At 42.2% G+C, this 20,840-nt stretch overlaps 1 protein-coding gene across 2 annotated transcripts in view; it reads right to left on the reverse strand.

The window, feature by feature from the left end:
- Positions 1–19,790, reverse strand: part of PLEKHF2 (pleckstrin homology and FYVE domain containing 2) — a 32,998-nt gene extending 13,208 nt beyond the window's left edge. Inside the window, exon 1 of one of the 2 annotated variants that reach the window (XM_037382063.1) lies at positions 19,558–19,790. The gene's annotated coding sequence lies outside the window, so the exon portion shown is untranslated. Of the gene's footprint in view, positions 1–10,031; positions 10,177–19,557 lie in introns of those variants that run through there. The other variant, XM_037382062.1, reaches the window with a different exon arrangement.
- Between the last annotated feature and the right edge of the window lie 1,050 nt (positions 19,791–20,840).

Below are 20,840 nucleotides of genomic sequence, written 5' to 3' on the forward strand. Positions count from 1 at the left end.
GCATCACGATACTGCAAAGAAATAACACGGACCAAGAGATTACAGAGACTATATTAAGGTAGAGATGACAGCAGGAAAGGAGGCAGTAAGATCCATCTCTTAACTTCTTCAACACAATCTTTATCCAGGAGCACTTCTGAGTAATCTGGTGAATGGCTGCAGCATTCAGAAAGGTACCGGTAACGGGACAGAAACTTTTGACTTTATTTACAGACACACAAAAAATTACCTTTTCCTTAAGACAGTGTATGCTGTTGCCTCTTTGCACCATTTCTCACACCCTTATTAATTACTGGCATTTAATAAAGTCAAAAAAAGCAGCAAGCTGAAACATGGAAAAGGATGGTGGCAATACTGAGGCTGCTTTTGATTACTCCAAGGAAGCAAAGATGCTTGTGACATTTTCATCCCAATACTATAGAGAAAACAGTGTAAGCATCAATCAGTACTAGATTGGCAGGAAAGTGGAATGGATAATGTGTGGACCTCTCCCAAGTCTCATTTCTATGATTCTGAGGGCAATGTTTTCTACGTGAATGTGATTTTTCAATTCCCCACTGTGAAGACACTGCTTCCTGCATTGCACAAGCCTGTGGAGCAATGGCTGCAGTGTGGGGAAACACAGATGAGCTAACTCACTCCCTCACTCATATATCCAGTACAAACCACCAGTCTTAACCTTTCATTTGTCTCAACCTGTTGGCTGATGTTCTGGCATCAGCCACAGGCTCACAGAAACCATGCGGGAAATATGTTAACAGCAATCACGTTACTTCATACTGTAATACTCTGCCTTGAAATATTTTAGAAATCTTTAGATTATTTCTCAGTCCAGCATTTAGTCATGTCCAAATAAATCACAAAAGTAAATCCATGCATTTGTTTAGTCAGGTATCTTCATAAACCTATAATTACCATAGTAACCCAGGCAGATGTTTGGGTTTTGTTTTTAAATTGCTGCAAATGACTGTCACAAGTCCAGTCCTACTAAAACTCTTCTTGAAGGTAAAACATAGAAATCCCTGTTTTAACTGCCTAACAATTTACAATTTAGAAATTCTTTCAATACACTGCAGTTAATTTTAGTAAACTCTTGATTTCCAACTTATAAAGGACTGCCATTTCACTTTAATTGACCAGTTGTGCAAGAATTGCTCAGAGAATGTAAATGACTAAATGAACAAAAAAACCTTTATTATCAAACCTGCATGGCAAATGCATTAACTCTCCAAATTTGCAATAGCCATTATGCAATTAAGCTAGGAATGCCGAGAAAGGCCAACTGCATTTGGGGGATGGAGATAATTTCTAGGTAAAGCTTTCAAGATGTATGACATTATTATATTCCCCAGCCCACTCAGAAGCTAGTTTGGATACAAAAAGCTGTTTTTAGCAAAACACTATCTGTTTTGCCAAGTAGCATATGTATTAGCACAGCAAGAGCAGAGCAATGCTGTTTTATTGTCCAGGCTACCCTCCCTCACAGCCAGTACACTGCCTGAGCTGCTGTATCAAGGCAAAACCATCCAAGTCCTGACATTAGCTTCTCACGAGGTTTGGTATTTAACATAATAACCCTCAGCTGGAAAGAGGACACCAATTTAACCTGCTTGTAAACAGAAAGACTAGCTCCCACGTCCTGAATGAGTTGTAATGCTAACTAATCATAGAGGGGACCTGAGGAAAACAAAGTCATGGGGAAGCTGGCTGCCCCACCGGACAAGTCTGGCCAGTTTGCAGCCCGCCCTGCACGAAAGGCGAGAAGAACCACCTCAGCTGTAACGCCACGTGCCATAAATGCCAGCACCCCTGCTCCAAGCAAGAAACATGTGGCACCCATTAAACAGACACAGAAATACAGAACTGCTGAGTCCCAGAGCTGTTCCCACTACCTTCTCCCATTTGGCAGCAACAGAAAATACAGAAGACGAGAACCCAAACAGTATTGAAGGGTTCACACCACAGGGAAGCACCTGATCAGGAGAGCCTCGACCAACTGGAAGTGGTTGTATTCTGCCCTCAGCTTCACTGGAAAAAGTCCTTGAATGTCTCTTGGCGTAGAAGAAGCCTCACTGTGGAAGCCCAGGAGCAATACACATGTAAGAGATCCAGCTTGTTAATGAAATCAGCTGCTTATTACTACTATTTATAGTAGTATATACTTCTATTTATAATAAATATACTTCTATTTATAATGAACCATGGTAGCTGATACTGGTTTTGTCTCTTGGCACAATAAAGACAGAGCTGCTGCTGGAAAGAAACATGCAGTTCTCCACCCACCACCTGGTTCGTAATCAAGGGCTGGAGGAGCAAAGGGAGCAACTTCCTAAACTCATTTCATCTCCATGTCCTTTATCCGTCTGTCAACAAGCTGAGCACTCTCCAAGCACCACTACAGGCTTACACAGCTCCGAACAGCCCTTGTGAAACACAGTACTGCCAGTCGAACCGCTGCCATTCAGATGAGAAAATTCTTAATGCCGTGAAAGAGGAAGTAGCCAGCACACGCATGTGTAAACCAGGTAATGGCTAGAATTAAAGGAATTAAAAAAAGAAGCAAAACCAAAAAACCCCCCAGTCACACAAGCCTGAAAGCTCGAGTTCTGCAGAGGTGAACAGGCAGGCCTGACCCACCACGACCAGTGTTTCCAGTGTGACATCAAACTCATCTACCAAAGCACAGAAAGCAAGATCCAGCAAATATGGATACTGAAATGGGTATAAGTAAAAAGGCTGAGGTTTTCTATGTTTTTATATATATATATATATATAACCCCACGTATATATAAAAACTATAATACACATGTGACCTTTTACTTAATCAACAACAATCAACTGAAAAAATCCAATACTAAAATCAAATCTTTGCTGCCATGGGAAAATGCCCTTATATTTCAACTTTCCATTTGCATTTATTTAGGAGCACTAGCAGTGGTTAGCTTAGCCTCTGCTACTAGCAAATTGCATCTTTCATCTTAACCAAAGTACTGGGAACATACACGAGAATCGTTTCAAAACCAGATTCCACAGATCCTGAGTCCAAAAACATCCAAGTTCCTTCCAAAATTCTCCACAGCTCTGAGTAGCTAAAAGCCACCAGAACAACACAGACAACAGACCAACACCTCTGAAATGCGCCAGAAAAGTCAAAGGCAGAGGACAGGAGCCTGGGATCCTGCTCTGGTTCGAGAAGCTCCAGCAGACATGAACCCATGATGGGCCCATGCTTAAAGGATTACTTGACCAGGCTGTGATACCAAAAACTGGAGTAAGTTTTTCTGTTTACAACTTAATGTTTCCCTACTCCAATTGTTTAGCTGTTTGAAGAGTCTCTCCCAGCAAATGTTATTTTCCAGTTTGGCAGCAGCGATGTACTCCTCCCTTCCAGGCTGCCTGGACAGGCGCCGGGTGTGCCCTTCCCATCTATGCTGCCTGTGAAGGAACAGCTTAACTGGTGACAGCCCACTTCGGCAGCACAGGGGCACACACCTGGGCTAGCAAATAACTTTACATACACAAATACCACCACGCTTAACATTAAATGGATTGGGGGAGGGACATGAAAAATCAATCACAAGGATCTGACCAGTTTCAGAGCAATCTAGATCCTGCCTTAAGTTTTTGCCAGCCCAGCACACTGAAGAGAAGCCACAAGCATCAACATACCTTTTAAATCTTGAAATAAACAGACTTACTTAAATTCTTTCGGGGAAGGGACACAGCATCATAAGTACAGGAAAAACAGATCCCGATACAGCTGTTCAAGATGAAGCGTTGCCAAATCCATCTTGCAAGCAGTTCTCCAAAACCAGATTGGTTGTGTGGTTTGTTGTTGTTACAGATTATTGTATTGGGAGCACACGTGGAGGCAACTTGCTAACAGCTAGCTAGACTGTCTCTCAGTCAATGTGAAAAAGAGGATTTGGTCTTCAGTGACTGAAATAAATAGTATTTGCCAGCATGCTGCTTCTTTAACCTACAAGTAGAGAACATTTATAGGATTTCCAATGTGTATTTCTTATACGCAAGTATACACTAAAAATTGCACCTCCTAGATTTCAAAGCACCTGCATGTTTTAGCACTTGAGAGCTACCAGAACATCTACATGTTCAAGTAAGCTTCCTCAAGTTAACAGGATTTTATTTTCCCTTTCTTCATGAATGCACATCTATGACACACCTGGCTTTGCTCATTGGCTTATGCCTTTTTGCTATGCACAGGTACTTAAAACAGCCAGTATTAAAAAACAAGTTTTCTGTAATAGGTTTTCTTTAGTTTACTTTTATTAACATTATGAGAGAAGTTACCGAATTTTACTAGCAGCCCTAACGAGGACTAGACTATACGTAATTGATTATAGTACGACCAAGCTACAGAGAGTTACCAAGCAGCCAAATCTAGGCAAAGAGCAATTAACTTCCTACCAATAACTGCAACACAAAAGGACCTCTGCTTTTAGCTAACCATGTTTTAAAATGGAGCAAAGTTTTCCCATGCAGTCTCACAGTTTACAAGCACAGTAGCATAACCACATCATCACTATCTCATTTTATTATATCAATATTATTTTCACATACATGTGTCCTTTAAACTCAGCTATCCTGTTATAGGAAAAGAAGCTGCATAATAAAGAGGCTTTTTTTTTTTTACCAGCTCAGTAATTCCAAGCATTTCCACAAAACTACACAATACACAAGCCAAGTAACAACACTCAACCTCCTTCTCTAACCAGGTGCAATCACTTCAACTTTGCTGCTGCTCTTAACTCAAGGTAAGAAATCTCCTATTTAGGGATCAACCCTAATACTATATTATACTGTAGAAATACTTTCAGGAGGCTAGGCAGCTGGCCACTACCTAACAGGGTCAGACAAAGCACTGCTACGGTGTATTTTCAGTATTGCAGTACAAACTCCGGCATGTTCAGACATATTTATTCCTTAAAATTCTTAACTCAAAAAGAAAGTGCCAAATAATTTCTAACACTTATTCACCAGCAACAACAGACTAAGGGCAAGTATGGCTGGCTGCAAGGAACCTTCTTCCTACCATTTAAACTAAACCTCCTAAAGAAGTCACTCAAATTGGTACCAAAAAGTGGCTCAAGCCCCAGTAGCCATGCGCACAGCAGGGCTATCATCAGGCTGCAAACCACCAGCCCAGCAGAAACCAGGGGTTCACCGGCAGCCAAAACACAGCTTGGGGCTTGGAAACAAACCACATGTTGTGATTTTCGGGAAGCCTGACAATACTGAAGCGCTACAGTCGTGGACCTGTCACTGCGGTCCCCCAGCAACACTTAAAATTTATTTATCCAGCAATATTTAAAATATATAAGGTGATAAGCCATGCATTGAATTGCTCTTTCTTGACCAAAGGACATAAGCCCTTTTTTATACCACATGCTGCTACCTGGTGATGTATGGGTGAACAGTGAAGGTCTAGAAAACAAACATCTGACAGCTATCAACAAAAGCCAAAAGGAAAGCTTTAACAATGACACCATAAATAAAATTTGTCAGTCACGTAACCAGCTTTGCAGTCATAACCTGTGTGTTAAAAGGGCAGTTCACTTGTCTCCATGCTGCTAACTTACATCAGAGAGGAGGGGGAGGAGGGAGGATCACTGTCAACACAGAGCTTTCAGAACAGAAGTACGCTGAAAATCTCAGTCTCAGAAGTTTTACATTTACCAGCTAAGTCAGAAGAAGTTTAAAGAAGGGGGTGGGGGTGAATGTCACTTCCTGAAAGAACCCCGTAATCACAATGGTTTGCTTTAGGTGGCCTTCCTGGGAAATGTACTCACTGGCCTTTTTCCCTTTTACTGCTTGGCAAATGTGTTTGATGCATTTTAAAGTTATGCAGAAAGCACTTGGAGTACAGACATTAGAGCACTCAGCACAACCCAGTCCTCTGAGTGCAATAAACACCGTCCAGAATACCACAGGGGCTTGTGGCCCACATGATTCTCATCCAGCAGGCCATTTTCCTTTGCTTTTAGGCCCTCACTGCTGCAGCAAAGATGACGATCTAGAGGAAACTGTGGAAGCTGCATAGAGGTTTGCACTGAAGTTAACCTGCACAGCTCACTGTTTCGAGAAAGATGCTATCGGACAACCTGAAGAGTAGCATGTACAGTACACTCTTTAATATTAATTTGCATTAACAAATTACGCATACGCTTTAGAAATGCAAATATCAAAGAACATGCTGTAACTTTTCCTTTTGTAGAAGGCATATTAAGTACTTAAAAGCAAAACTGTTACCTCTGGATGGTATGTTTGAAGTACAAGCGGTATCTAGGGAAAGCCAAAGCTGCTGACAGAAAGATCAGATACATCACTATCTAGCAGCTTACCCGTATCTGTTTGAACCAGTACAACTTCTCAAGAGATTGCATCTCAACACAGCAACTAACTGCTTGTTTGTGATGCTATTACATTTAGGAGCTGGGATGTGTGTAGAGAACATATTCCTGTATTTGAAATCCTTAACCTTCAACTATTTGTCCTTATTTTAAACTTATACAAAATGCCAAAATCCTGCTACATTACATACACTTACGTGTATTATGCTTAATGCTGTTGTATTGTAAAACATAATGATGCAAAGAGAAAACAAAGTCACTCCCAAATAATTTTTAAAATACTGAAATTATTTACAACCACCAGCAGGCTTAAAAAAAAAAACCAAAAAAACAACCCCAAAACAAAACACAAACCACATTATGTCCAAGCCAGCAGCACTCTTACCTATTTATGCAACTTTTAAAAAACAAAGTAAACATATCAGCGCATTTTTTACTATGCAGTATTAAAGCAACAGGCTGACAAACATGAAGCACCCTTGTGTTCAGTAACACTTCTGCACAATAATACTTATTTTCATGTAAGGAGAATCTTTGTCCTACAACTCTCAGTCAAGCCTCTTCTCATGCAAGTGGACTCATCTATTTCAACAGGACGACTGATGTGGCTCAAATTTACAGGACGCTACTTGCTAACACAGTCATCATCACATCTTACAGCTCATGACTGCTAAAATAATCCTCAGTATAGTAAACATGTTCTACCACACCTATCTACAGAGTAGCTTTTCATCCCCCTCAACTGTAAAAACAAGTCCTTCACTAAATATGAAAACAAAACTTATTCCACAACAGCGAACTCTGCCATTTACTTCATAGGGAAAATGTTTAAATATGTGATTCTATTTCAAAAGCCTGGTTTTGCACTTTATGTATTCTCTTTTGGAACAATTCCAAGATTATCATCCTTTCATCAAATAACTGAATTAATCCTTGACAGTAGTAAAAAAAATAATAAATATATATATACACATACACAAGCACCATCTATAATTCTAACAAAATTACATGAATTAAATGGAAAAGTAAGCTTGACTATCAACAGAGCTCGGAATGAGTCACAAATGAACCTTTAGAACTTGAAGCAGTACAGAATAACCTTTAATTTCTTAATACAAAAATCAAGTAGTTAGCCTTCCCAATCAACATCTAAGAAACATATCCATTGTTAATGCTGGGGTTTCCTTATTTGACCTCACCCACTAATAAATGGCCTTTAAGAACAAAAACTTGCATGCCACTTGTTTGCTTGACCACCCCTTCCAACTTTTTATCCAACAAACGTATTTTCACAAAATTGCATCTGCAAGTGTTAAAAGCTTCCAAGCTGCCCCCATCTACGTGCCATAATTTGACCATAAGCTTTCACTCTAACACATCTAGCCCACTTCGGTGTGCACCAAAAATGCTGCAAGTGTAACAAAACCAGTGTTTGTACCCTGCTTCTATTGCCCTCACTTGGCTCTTGGAGAGGTAAAGGAGTTGTACCAAGCTCTGTCATATCATGCCTCACCTGAAACTTGCAGTTCAACCTCTCATTACTGCTCTGAAACCTTCCTGCACCCACTAATAGCAACAGTGAAACCTAAGCCACCATGCCATTTGAATATTAAGACCATTTTGCCAATGATATATTTTTGTAAACTAAATGCCATCAAGATGTTAGGGGTAGATCTTCTGCTAGTCCAGGGATGTATGTAATACTAGAGTTAAGTCTTATCCCATTATTTAAGGGAAACGGGACACAGCTCTTGCTAAAGAATTACTTCATCACTGCATCTAATGAAAACTTGCTTCTAGGTGAAAAGACACTGCTCTACCTCTCTCCAGAGGGTATGACAGAAGAAACTTATCCAGCTTCTCCAACTCCAAATTTCTACTCACTGGTTTTCATTTAGCGTTTGAGGGACTTTCTCTATGTGGGTTTCTATACACAGCAAAACTCAGACACTTCCAAAAGCACATGGCCAATTTGCATTCAGAAGCAAGATTTTGGGATTCAAGCTCACAACACTCCACTATCACTGCTGTTTTCAACATTAAGCAGCACAGCACTAAAACACCTGGGAAATTGTTAAACGCAGCTGATACACATGAGATTTAACTACCCAGGGATTCTTATTTCCCACTTGATTAGTCAACAGTATTTAGATTATATAGGTTAAAAGCAAGAACACTGCCTTCTGGACTAAATAACCAATTCCCTTCTGCATGTCGATGACTGCACACAAAGCACATCATCTGCAGGCCCTCAGCACCAATTACGCTGCCATCATTAAACACACCCCTTCTTTCAGATAGCCATCCCTAAAATAACGCAACAGTCTTAGAACTTGAAAGCCAAATATTTAAGTTCTCTTTATTTCAGGAAAGAGGAATCAGCAACCTCAGTTCTGAAACCGATTCCAGTGTTGTGGGTTTGATTTTTAGACTCGCTTTGCCTACTGTATTAACCTTGTTCGAAGTTAAGCTGTCAGGCACCTTGCAGCCTCAGATGCAGTGTCTGCCAAACCAGCATCAACCCCCACGGTAACCACTCCGCACACTGGACAGCCCGAGTTAGGATCCAATAATGCTTCTGGAACCACTCTTATCAATTCAACCACGTGACAGGCAAAGGAGTCCTCGATCTCTGGTTAAGGACATATAACAGGTCATTTTGGTTACCAACAACTATTGCACTCGTGTTTCACATCCAGGCTGGAGCTACAGCCGTTTCTCTTAGAGGGGACAAAGACGACACTGAGATGTGCTGCTCTGCAGACTCGCTCGTTGCTTTTTTGCTGCGATGAGCAGTTTTGCCATTTATAAATATCAGTGTCTATGCACACAGCATTTCAGATCAGGCAAGAGGAAAAACACGTGTCCGCCTTTCCCTCAACCGCTTTCAGACAACAGCTAAAGCGCCTTATATATCTGAAGCGGACCAGTCACGTTCCTCTCCACAAAATACGCGAGTCTCACAGAAGAAAATAGCACCGTAAGCTCGCAGCCGCACCGCTCGCGGTTCCGCTGCCTTTTATTATTTTTTATTTTTTCTAACCACAGCATCAGGACTTTTCAGGCGACTGGCTTGCGAGGAGTTTCGGCGGGAGAGCGAGGGGTCTCCCCGCGGCGGGCGGGCGGCGGGTGCCGGCCGCGGGAGGAAGCGCCCTCCGCCCCGTCCCGTCCCGTCCCGCCGCCGCCCGGGCCTCGGCGCCAGTCACGAGTTGGGGAGCTCCAGGCGCTTATGTAACACCGCGGGGCCGCTGTCATTGTTGTCCCACCCCACCCCGAAGGCGAACTCGTTTCCAAGGCCCCGCAACTCCCTCGGCGCCCGGGGACGAGCCAGCGCCCGCCGCCGCTACCGTCCCTTTCCTCCCCGGCTCCCTCCCGCCCCACCGCCTCCCTCCCGGCGGGAAGCGGCCGTGGCCCCGCGGGCGGCCGGGAGCGCCCCAGCCCCGCGGCGGGACAGCCCCGCTCAGCGGCCGCCGGCGCCGCCTCCCACCGGGCGAAGCTCCTTCCCCGCCAGGCAGCCCCCGGCTCCCAACATGGCCGCGGAAAAGCGGCCGGAGCCCCGGCGGGGAAGGGCTCCGCCAGGAAAGTTTCCCTCTTCCTCCCCGACCGGCCCCGGCGGCCGAACCCCGCCACCTGGGACGCGGCCGGCACCGCGCTGCTCACCCGGCGCGCTCCGCTCCGGCTGCCGCCCCCAGCGCCCGCCTGCCGACAGCCCCGCTCCCCGCGCTGCCGCGGTCATACACCCCGCCGCCGGGGGACGGGCTCCCGGACACCACCCGCGCGGGGCGGGACCGCCGCCATCTTGGGAGGAGCCGGGCGGCGGGAAGCGCTGAGGCGGCGGGAAGCGCTGAGGCGGCGGCGCCGTCCGCCCGGCCGGCCTGGCCCGAAGGGCCGCCCTGCGTGGGGAGAGCCGGGGAGGGCCCGGCCCTTCGCGACCCACGAGTGGCACCTCGTGGAAGAGGGACCCTCAGGACACGAGAGCATTACCTTACTGAGTTTTTTTAAAGAACCCGTATTTCCATTCTTTGGGCACCGTCCCAGGTCCATCCATGGCTCCAGACATTTTCTCCCAGAAGTAAATAAGGATGGTCATGTTTTTCATTACCTCTCCCTCCACAAGCCCTTTATAGCACATGGAAGGAAGTTATTAACATGTTTTAGTTTGAAGAGTTACTGGCCAGGTTGGGGAAACTATGATCAGGTCGTCTGGTATAACTCCCACCAGAAACGCTGCCTGGGCCGGGTCAGGGATGCGAGGAGCCCCTTCCCTCCTCCCCATGGCCATTTTCAGTGTCTCCAGACAGAGCAGCAGATCCGCAGTTAACTGGTCCTTCTAACATTTCCAGGCGTCGATGGGCACCACCAGAGTGGGAGGGTGTTTTGGGGAGCCATGGAGCGGGACAGAAGAGGACACAGCTCCGCTGCTCCCATGGTAGCACCAGGCACTGCTGTGGTGCCACTCCAGTGGCCAAGTCTGTGCTCTGGAAAATGGCCCGAGGGGCTTTTTTTTTCCAAGAAAGTTTCACTTACATGCAATATAGCAGGGTTTTGTTTTCCAAATTTCACATTATTGAGCAATAGCACGGTTGGCTTTTCAGAGAGGAAAAAAATAAGAGTAGTTAGGTGGTGGGGCTTTCCAGTGGTAACAGTGAACCCACTGGAGTTTCCGACTTTCATCTGAAATTTTTATCCCAGCTCAGACAGGGACACGGGTAGGTAAGAGCTGCATCATGGAGCTGGGTCCCTCCTGCAGTGGGAGAGGGAGACAGGGAAGCGAGCAGGAGGACATGGAGGGCTGAGCATGCTTGTCCTCCCACTCCAAAGCTTGGCCTGGCTGTCTGCTTCCCCATTCAAATCCACCCAGCGTTCAGCCCGAGCTGGGTCTGTTGAAGGACAGAAATGTGACAGACGTGGCTTCTGGATGTGGAACACATCGAAAAGCTTCTGTGTGGGGGTGTGACAAGTGACATGGACAGCTGTAAAAGACCACTAACATAGATTCAGACATGTTCCCAGCCCCGTGAGTGAATTTCCTACGGAACCAAAGCAAGCAGAGCTGCTGAACCCACATCTCTTCTGCAAGGACAGATCTGACCTCTTCCAGTGGACCCTGATGAAGAGCCAATGAATGGTGCTAAGCAGGAAGCGCCTGGTGAAGGAGAGCAAATCTCCCACCAAGACAAGAAACCCATGGCAAGCCACTTGGATTCTAAGCAGAAAGCAAGCAATAGTTAGAAAACCAAGCATGCATGAAGAACATTTTTTATTCTTTTTTTTTTCTTTCTTTCTCTAAACAGTATTGTGGTAGCTTTGTAAGCCCTGATGTAGACCCATGTATGTTGCCTGTCAACCACAACTTTATTTTTTTAGAGCATTTCTGCAAAATATATGAGGGTTTTTTTTCCACTCGTAACTTCCTCACTCTTTTCTGGTATCTGTTCATTTTTTTGTAGACAGAAATAGGTGAAAAAAATAATTTTAAAAAAACCAATAAAAGCTTCATAATGGTCAAAAGAGGCCACTCTTCTTGAAACTCAATAGCAGCCGTAGGTGGGGTTTGACGTCCACTTAACTATGTGCCCTGTCCCCAACAGTGACCACTAGCGGAGGCTTAAGAAAAACAAGTAAAAATAGCACAATTACGTATTTATCTCATTAACTGAGCTTCTAATACGTCTTCTTTTGGGGGGTGAAGGAGGAATGTGGGTTTCACGTGATAGAGGTTGCAATTAACATGATCCTTAATAGACACCAGCCAATAACGAATCCCTAAATTAATCTCATTCTTTTTTTCATAACAGGTGTTGATTTATTTATTCTTTTGAAATTCATTAGTCAATGATGGAATGATTCATAATTTCAAAATAAATTGGAATATATATTATCTATAAATATATATGTTACAAAAATTTTGCCATCATCTATTTCTGTTCATTTAATAGGATCCAGCAAACCTAAGAGTATATTTTGTATTTGGAAAATTGTTACACCTGCTTGCTTACCTTTGAGCAGTTAGCTTTTGGCAAACCCACCACAGCCCACTAACCAGCTGACCAGAGCCAAAGATGAACCGTGGAAACTTGCCGTTAATAATTTCTGAACACCCTGGTTCTCTAAACAGAACTCAGGTCAACAAGTATTTTACCTTCGGTTGGGCCAGCATGGGGTTAGAATTTTACTCTTGGCATAGGGAAAAAAAATGTTGTTAGTAGCAAACAGATCACAGTTGCAATGGAAATAGCTGAGTGACAAATAGAGATTCTCACACCGTTTTTATGGAAATCTATTTAACACTCATAAAATTTATATATGATGGTTCTTACTTTCCATGTAACATTTATGAGAAGAGGCAGTCAAAAGAACATAACTCGATAATTGGCTTTAAGCATTTCCCTTTAAAAATAAAAACGTGTAAATGTATGGACTTTTTTTTTTCTGTGAAAATGCACATTTGCGTCTCTCATATTATAAACAACATGTCCAATAAAAGAGGACCATCTGTAATTTTATATAATTTAAAAATATTTTGTCAAGTTTATGTTAGTAATATGAATTTCTGGCTGTTAGATATCTTCAAAAAAAAATTGTTGCAAAGGTTTTGCAAGTTGCATTAAAATTACATATACTGTTGCATAATGAAGAGCTTGCACCGATGTATTATTATGAGAGCCGGTATTTGTGCATGTACAATAGAAACTAAACTTGGGAACTCAGATTCCAGACTGCAGATTGATTCCCAGCCTCTCTGGGATAAAATTGCTTAAGTGTGTTCTGTAAATTTAGCCCCAAGCTGTGAACTTGAATTCAGATGGTTATCTGTAGGTTTTTTCTGTTTTTGATTGAGCTGTGTCCACGTACAACCATACCAGAGTTTAACATTTTAACCTCCCTTAACAGCTAAATTGCAAATTGCTAGGTTATTTTTGAAGTGAGACCAAGATAACCTACAATACAGTGCTTTTTCTTTCTGCCCCTTGGGTGTAGATACCATACAGACGAGACTCAGCAATAACCATTTAACACAGCGCTCAACATTTTATCAGAATTTATTTTATGTAATAATTTAACAATATTTTAACAGAAAGACTCAAACCAAGCTCATTTTCTGATGGATCGCTTCTCTGACACTGACAGAAAGGGATTGCTGGTTTTGACACAGTAAGCATTTTTGCTTACCATCTGTATATCCAAAATCCCTTTGGAACTATCTGAGGGCAGTTTCTGATCAGCCAAGGGAAAACTAACAAAATCCACTGTTTGTGCTCTGAGTTTTCATATGATGAGAATTCATCATAACCAAGAGGTTGCACTCATTGTATACCTAAGATATGAAAGAATTTGGCAAAGAAGTAGCTACAAGAAGCACGGCCTTTCCCTAGAAATGATGTTTATAATAGAAAATCATATAAACATAAAACAACCTTTTATTTAATGGTGTTCATTCCATTTTTGTTGCAGAAACTCAGTTCTCTTCCAAATAGCGTTCTTTTTCCTCAGTTTCCACAGCCCAACTGCTAGCCATCGGCTTGAAAAGAAAGGGCACAGAAGCTGAACCAGAAATAACTCTTCATTTCCTGGGAATGGATGTGTCTCGTTCTGTCCCTGCAAGTATTCGTGTAGTTTTAAACTTTCGCTTTCATTAAATAATCCACAATGCTGAATTCTAAACTTGCATAGCTGAAAGCAAAAGATGATTCTCTACTCCTTATTAGAAATTAATCTGATAAGATAGATTATTTTTTTAAGGCAAAAACTACAATAGGTGCTAAGTTTTGTACCTTTTTGGCTTTCCAAGTGCTCTAAAGGCATAAAATTTTTGCAGTTCAAAGCATATTACCTTACTAAAAGTTTAGACTGTAAGATTTGTGAAGTATAACAAATCATATTAGTCTGGCTTTGTGGAGGGTTCTACAAAACACAGAAGGAGTACAGTCCCACGTGTTCATTTCTGAATAAACCGTTCACCAAAATTTGGAATTCCATCCTTAAAACTCTCCTGGCCAGAGCTGTGGTTTAAGAGGGTGAACTCCTGTGCTCAGCTTGGGCAGTAAACAAGCAATAGCTCAATTAAGAAAGCGCAGATGGACAAATTTTCAGGATGCTTTTACATGTCCTGACATTAGAAGATGACAAACAGATGTTAAGCTATACGTGAATCTCTCAGGATTTTTAAGCAATAGCATCTGACTGTGCACTGGCAGGGAAGGAGTTTCAGACCTCCATCCCTCTAGGAACAGTTTGCAACGAAGTTACCCAATGGACTGAGGCCTAAATCCACATCTTAAAGGCACATAAATGCCTACTTCCCACCCTCAGAAGCAGACACCAGAGCTTGCTGCTCTCCTCTTGCAGGTGACAAATGGAACAGCCAGGCCTGTCCCAGTCCATCTCACCTCTTACAAACACATCGTGAATCTTCTGCTGCATCATGGAACAACTCCTGTGGGAAAAGCTGTCACACAAATCAGCCTGTTGACATCCCCGATAGCTTCAGGTTAGCTGTCTCCTGGTGGATATGGCACCTTTCTGCATGATGAGGCCTTGGAAGTGCTACAAGGAAGCTGAGTTGGAGTCTCCGTTCCTGGGTTCCTGGGATGCCCATGAAGGACAGCAGCCACGGCTGTGTTTTGTGGAAACCCAGCTGTACTGTTCTGTCCTTGGCTTGCTGAGGGGCTCAAGAGGACTCAGTAGAAGGACACTGTATATCCAGAGCCTGTACGATGTGGTGATGAGAGAAACACCAGACTGCCCATACTGGGACAGCTCTGAGCCGGCCCACAGACACTGCTGCAAGCACCTTGAAAGATAGGGGTCTGTAAAGATTAGTGGCAGCTGTTGGCCAGCAGTTATCTGCACTGTGATTTTAGGGTGAATTTCTCCTCTGCCTCACATTAGTTGCTCATGTCCTTCACTCACACTACACAAAAAGCAGTATAGGCAGGCAGGCAGATTTCATGCAACTTCTGTAGCTACAGTTCAGACCTCATTTCCAACCATCGCATTTGTTATGAAGCCCCTTATACATGCCCACTGTTGGCCCAGCCCTCCTTTGGAGGGAGTTTGGTTCTAGGGGGAACTTTGTTGAAGGAATGTGGTCTTTCTGACACTGAAGAAGCCCAAGTGTTATACCTTAAAGTGGTTTTCTTTCCCTTTCATTTAATTTTATGCTTATTTAAGCATGGCAATCTAAATAGGCACGGATGTCTGAGACCACAGTGTTTTGCTCTGCCCCGGGTAACTAAAGATGTGAAATTACAAAATCTAAGCTTTCACATGTCAGCCTTAACTGATTATTTTCAATAATAGGTCAAGGAACAGCATCTAAATACACTGGCGAAACGACACACATGCTCTGAATTTTTATGCTTTTGTGATTTTGTTTTTTTAAAAAAAAAAACTATAGACTGAGACAAGTCTAAACAATCTCCCCATCCTAGCCCCAACATTTTGGCTTTGATTCTCCAGAGCACTGTGATTCTGATGTAGAATACCGTACAAGATAATCAGCATACAAAATTTCTCATCCCTACCACAGCCCCTCTCTCACTGACACAGACTAAAGACCAAGCAGTAGCAGGCAGCAAACATGATGGCAGTCACTGTAGCCCTGAGAGTCATCTGTGGATGCATTGCCCTCCTTGCTCCACTGGCACCCCAATACGATTTAAAACATCCTTTATCTTGCTTCAGAATTATCCTGGGGAAAAACTGAAAGCAAAAATCATTTTGAGTCCTTTCTGCCATCTTCCTAACCTATATTAAATTAAAAATTCCAAATCTCTGACAGTAATAAAAAAAACCCTGTTATTTAATGCGTAATATAATCCATTTATGCACAACATTTCATCCATAAAATGGGTAATTGGATGGCTACAGTTGATTCTGCTAATAGATGGACTGGTACTTTAATTACCTCCCAGGGTCCCTTTCAGCCCTATTTTTATGATGCTGTACTGAATATCTGAGTGGAATCATCAAGATGTTTGCGTAACAGATCTGTATGCCCAATCGACCCGATTCGTTCCCGCTAAGGTACTGCCCGCAGGGAAAAGCAAACAGAAGACACGCATTTGTGGCTATTTGGAAAAAGGAGATCTTTCAACCTATTAAGTTGTCAGTGAATATGATGGTTAAGCAGGCATGCCGATTTATTAGGTGCTTAAAGAGAAAAAATATGTTTAGGCTGATGAACTACAACTAAGGTAATTTAATAAAAGGACAAATTAGAAAAATGCCCTGCATTGTCACACACTGTCTACCTGCAGCTTGAAATAAGCTGTGGATTTTCTGCATTATGTACAACAACAAAAAAGGATTTCTGGTTTTAGGCAAATCCCAGCCTTCTGGATAGTGACTGACAGTTACACCTTTACATATTTATTTATTTATTATTCCTTTGCAGTCTTTAGATAAATAAAACAGAAAGTCTGAATGGCCTGAGTAAGAAGGGAGTGCACTCAGCCTGAAACACACAGATCAAAATAATCCTGTTCCAGACAGCAGTTCTTGGATAGCTGCTCCTAGACCTTACAGCAGGTTATACAGGCGTAGCTACCACTTAGAAGTTGTCTTCTACTGCTGACTCGACAAAAAACCCTTAACCACTTAATATTGCACAATTAAAAGGTTTCAGAATTCCCCCCTCTAGTATGAAGAAAGAAACCCAGCATCCTTCTTTAAAGACTCCCAGCTTTTTTATCCATGAAACAGAAAAGCACATCTATCCTCCCTTTCTGACTTTGTGCAGATACAGAGGGGCCTATCCTAGAACAGGGAATCTAAAATATCCAGATTGAGCCATATAACTTGCCCCTGTTGGAGCAGAGTGCTGAACACCATTTGCTTCAGCTGAGAACACACACTGGTGAATTATTATCTGCAGCCTGTCTATAAAGGCAAATACCAATCAATGTATAGCCTGAAGCATTTTAAAGGACTGCTTGTATATATATTTTGTTCTGATTTACGTATCTGTGGCTGTTATCTATCACAATTTTTTACTGGATCAGCTTCAACAGATTCAAAGTGGTTGAGGGTCAGCCACACTTCAAAAAAAAAAATCCTGTAGACTTAGAGCAAAATTCATGAAAGTTGGAAAAAAGGTGGAGATGTTTTGACAACTGAAAGACAAACAGTTTTGACAATGCACAACTGCCACCGGCAAACACAATGGAAAACAGGTTCCGAGAACATTCAGCATAACACTGTATCCCTTTCTAAATCCTTTTTTAACTAAACCTTTGTAGTTCTTACCCTGGCATCAGAGCAGTAAGAAAAAAAATCCTCACTATTCTGGCAGCCTGCTCATAATCATCTAAAAGGTTCCTCTTGTATCTTCCTTTGCAAAACATGACAAAACTGCACAGCCCTCCCCTTCTGCAGTATAGCAGTTCCTATGTTTATGGCTGGAAAGGATTTTCTGTTATTGTTGAAGGGTTTGATACTGGAGAGGGCCCAAATAAGATGCCAATATTCAGATGCTATGCTATGAGGGAAACAGAGATGACCTGTAGGATGAATTTCTCAAAAGCAATGACTGAGATTTTTGCATTTTTCCTTGAATTTTCTTTTACTAAGACTCTTGTATAGCTAAGTGGGAAACCAATTAAACTGCAAGATCCCCAGGCATGTGAAGTCTGATGTGTTTCAGTTCATTCAGGACTTTTGATCCCATAGCTGTTACTTACCATGGACAAAATACTACCATCTGTTACAGGACCAATACAATTCTTATGTTTTGCTAATTTAAACCTCCAAGTCTAAGTGGAAAGAGACTCTGGAACAGACTCCAGTGAACTGCTGCTCTGAAGAAAAAAATGGAGATACAATTCTGTGCTTAACCAAAAGCAAGCAAGACAATGATCAAAGATGAGAAAACACATAAGGTCACTGAGGAGGATACCTGCAAAGCTGCTGCTTTACACGAACCAGGGTAATTAGACATAGAAATTTTATTCAAATATGTAATTAGCAGCTAGCAACAGATTTGCTAGTTGCTTTTCTGATAGCAATAAGCAGTAAGTTAGCACCAATATAAGAAAATATTTTGTCACATCAGGAAAAAAAAATAATCCACCAAACCAATCTCCAAAAAGGAGAAATAGGACAAATTTTTGTTGAATGTAGAATTATAAATTATCAGAACTGATGAATGGAATTTCTTATATGGCACCAATTGCTATTGAGAAATAAAAGGAGATAATACTAGCAAAAGCAGACAAATTAACTTGTTTGACAAGTATTGAATGCTTGCACTCACAACATTGTCCCTAAGGACAGAATCAGGCATGGCCATCCAAGAGAGCTGTTCCCCTGAAGGATACAAAGGAGACATAAATTACTTATTCAAGCAGCCTCCTGTCACTTGCAATTCAAAGTACTGCTTTACTTTCTGAGGGTACCCAAAACTCTCTTGTGACTGAAGTCATAACTTGAATTTATTTATTCCATATCCTGTTTACTAATTCCCTGAGAAGTCCCTCTCACTATACTAACCATTCACCGCATCACAGGGCTTCTTTTCTACACTAGAACAAATCAGCCCTTCCATTGATGCCTTTGTAAGCACATTGTCAAATTTTTTCCACTTCAACACCGAAGCAAAGCGCTGGCCTTGTGGCCTGGAAGCAAGATATCACTGTAGCAACTCGATGTACTGGTGATACTGCGTGGTTTCCCTTCTCTTCCTCCTTACTGTACTGCGCCCCTGCCAAAAGTTAACTTTACAGGAGAGCGACTGCTTCTGAGGGGACAGACAGGGCTGCCTCTATTGTCCTGACTCAGCACGCTCAGAACAAGACAAGGACCAACTGCAGAAAGAGACATTTGTAACGCTTTCTCCAGAACACAAAATAAACAGGGCGAATACGCAGCTGGCCTGGTAGCAGCGACAGAGCCTAAGCCTTTGCTCTTCATTTGGCAGGAAGAGCTGCGATGCCGGCATGGGAAGGAAATATTTCCTTTTCACCAGACCTCTTTGCCACATTCAAACCCACCAATGGTAAGATACAGCAGCTGACTTGAAAAGTGGACAGAGCCTGCGAAGATTTTACTTTTAGAAAACAGCCAGTATACTCTTGATGCAGTATACACAGATTTTTCTAGGTTCGTTATCAACCTTGATTATCACACCTCTAGTAATACAGAAACAGAGATCTTGAGCTGAACAATTCAAAGAGAAATGTCTTACCCGTGAATAGGAAACTGCAGAATTAACCATGATCTGTATCACAAACCGACTTCAAACACGTAAAATAAAATCAATAAATGAAGGATTGAATGTTGGGTTCCTAAGATTTCTACCATGCTGATAGTTTCTGTGATTAAAAAAACCACCAATCCTGTTCTCAGAAATTCATTACGTAGCATTGTACACTAAAATACAGGATGCTGTTATACAACCAAGCATTTGGGGAGATTAACCCCGATTAAAAAAAACATAAAAATCTCTGGGAAAAGCTGCTATTTAAAAGAACAAGATCAGAATAAACTACCGGATTTGTGCAACTGAATCAAGCTGCATGTTAGGAATTATTATTTCACCAAATAACAAATCAGACAAAAATATTTACCTTGATCCTAAGAGATGCTGAGTACAAAGCTCCTGGTAATTTCCCACCAAAAAACCAGAGCACTATATCTTTACAGAGAGGGCGGACTAAAATGACCCGGAACATTCAGGAATATGTTTCTTCATAGTACTGTAGAAAAGGAGTTCAGCTTTGTAATGACAGCCGTGGGCAACAACAGAGAGACAAGAGGCCAGGAGGAAGATACAGCCCAGCTAAGCATAGAGCTGAGCTGGAGATGAAAACTGTGTAAGGGTTCTCTTCCTACACTGTAAAGCTCTCCTCCTACTACCTATAGTAACATCAATGCTCAATCTCAGCATGCAATTAGTTTCTGTACTACAGCTCTATTGCACCATTCTGAAACTCTACATAAACATTAACTACATAATTAAAACAGCTAAAGCTGTTCCTGACAGTTTTCTTGCATTCAAATACACGTGCTCATTCTTCCAACTATGAAGCATCATTACTACTTGCGAGAAGTCTGCTCCTTGCACTGAACAGAACTGCTTAGCTGATTTAGAAGGCATCTACTGTAACTGCTTTTGGGCACAAAGCAAGCAGTCTTTTTTTTCTTTTTCTTTTTTTTCAGTGAAGTGTCAGAACTGTCAAAAGTATCCATTAGCACAGAATTTGTCCAAGAAGAATTCTGTCATACTGCTGTTACTACAGGAAAGACAAGAAAAGTAATCTCAGACAAGGACATATGACTTGGCAGACATGTGAAGCAGAGGTATCAGCCTAATATTTCAAGAACAAACAACTACTGCCAGCAAGCTGACAGCTACAGTTCATGCGCATCTGCTGTTTCCCATGAGCTCCACTTTGCAGAAGTGTGAAGTTCGACACTTAACAATTCTATCAAGATAAGACATTAAAGAAAAAACTCAGCACACTGAAC

Source organism: Falco rusticolus, chromosome 3, assembly GCF_015220075.1.
Source record: "Falco rusticolus isolate bFalRus1 chromosome 3, bFalRus1.pri, whole genome shotgun sequence".
NCBI lineage: Eukaryota > Metazoa > Chordata > Aves > Falconiformes > Falconidae > Falco > Falco rusticolus.